Below are 1,973 nucleotides of genomic sequence, written 5' to 3'. Positions count from 1 at the left end.
GGAAGTCACGGGGAAGATTGAGGTCGTTTTAGTCACTTACAGACTTTTAGGGAGCACCCACTGTGCACTCAGTCACAGCTCAGCCCAGCTAAGCACCGCAAAGTCCCAGGGCTGTGCTTGGTTCTGCGACGTGGAAGGAAGACTCTAGTTGGGATGCATGCAGCTCAGAGGATGGAATGAGCTTAGGTAAATAAGTCTTGGACGCTGAGAAGAGACAGGGGAGGGGATCCTGTTTCAGGTAACCCCTCTCCCAAAATGGCAACATAAGGCAAAAGGCAAAGAGCTGGTGATTCAGTTACTCATTCAGTAAACCACTTTGAAGGCCGAGTGCAGTGGCTCACGCCTGTAATCCCAGCACTTTGGGAGGCCGAGGTGGGCGGATCACCTGAGTTCAGGAGTTTAAGACCAGCCTGACCAACATGGAGAAACCCTGTTTCTACTAAAAATGCAAAATTAGCCGGGCATGTTGGTGCATGCCTGTAATCCCAGCTACTCAGGAAACTGAGGCAGGAGAATTGCTTGAACCCAGGAGGCAGAGGTTGTGGTGAGCTGAGATTGCACCATTGCACTCCAGCCTGGGCAACAAGAGTAAAACTCCATCTCACAAAAACAAAACAAAACAAAAAACCGTAAATCACATTGAGCAGCTACCACCAGCCCAGCCCCACAATACTGGTGCCCAGCACATGAGAAGACAAGGCTCTAGCCCTCTAGGAGTTCACACTATATGCCAGTGATACGGAGTAAGTGGTTCAGGGTCCATAGTGCTCACAGGATACTCCCGCAACTGTATACATGGGGGCACCGTGGAAATGAGTGCAGTGCAGCCTGCTTGTGAGATGAGGGGTCCAGCTTGAGAGGGTCCGGCAGGGCTGTGGGGTGACAAGGGGTCTGGCTTGAGAGGGGCTGGGCAGGACTGTGCGGTGACTGGAGTGTACAGGTCAGCTTAGGAAAGGGCCTGGCTCCGCCTTCTCAGCTCTTGAAAACTCACCTCTTGGGCTGGGCGCAGTGGTTCCTGCCTATAATCCCAGTACTTTCAGAGGCCGAGGCGGGAGGATCACTTGAGGCCAGGTGTTCCAGACTAGCCTAGGAAACATAGTGAGACCCTGTCTCTACCAAAAATAAAAATAAATTAGCCAGGTGTGGTGGCGTGCACCTGTAGTTACAGCTCCTCAGGAGGCGGAGGCCGCAGGATTGCTTGAGCCCAGGAATTCAAGGCTGTGGTGAGCCATGATCACTGCACTCCAGCCTGGGTTACAACGAGAACCTGTATCGAAACAAAATTAAAAGAAAAAAAAAGGCCAGGCGTGCTGGCTCATGCCTGTAATCCTAGCACTTTGGAAGCCCAAGGTAGGAGGAGCACTTGAGCCCAGGAGTTCTAGACCAGCCTGGTCAATATAGCAAGACCCACATCTCTACAAAAAATACAAAATGAGGTCGGGTGTGGTGGCTCACGCCTGTAATCTTAGCACTTTAGGAGGCTGAGGCAGGGGGATCGTGTGAGCTCAGAAGTTTGAGACCAGCCTGTGCAACACGGTGAAACCCCGTCTCTACTAAAAATACAAAAGATTAGCCGGGCATTGTACGTCTGTAATCCCAGCTACTCTGGAGGCTGAGTTAGGAGAATCGCTTGAACCTGGGAGGTGGAAGTTGCAATGAGATGAGATCGTCCCACTGCACTCCAGCCTGGGTGACAGAACTGGAGCGCAGCTCTCAAAAAAAAAAAAAAAAAAAAGAGCCAGGCTGGGGGGCACCCCCCGGTCGTCTCAGGTACTTGGGAGGCTGAGGTGGGAGAACTGCTTGAGTCCAGGAGTTGGAGGCTGACCCTGTCTGTTAAAAAACAAAAAACAAGCTGGGTGCAGTGGCTCACACCTGTAATCCCAGCACTCTAGGAGGCTGAGGCAGGCGGATCACGAGATCAGGATATCGAGACCATCCTAGCTAACACGGTGAAACCCCGTCTCTACTAAAAA

This window comes from Piliocolobus tephrosceles, chromosome 19 (assembly GCF_002776525.5).
Source record: "Piliocolobus tephrosceles isolate RC106 chromosome 19, ASM277652v3, whole genome shotgun sequence".
Classification (NCBI taxonomy): domain Eukaryota; kingdom Metazoa; phylum Chordata; class Mammalia; order Primates; family Cercopithecidae; genus Piliocolobus; species Piliocolobus tephrosceles.
The sequence above is the reverse complement of the archived record's forward strand: the minus strand, read 5'-3'. Positions refer to the sequence as shown.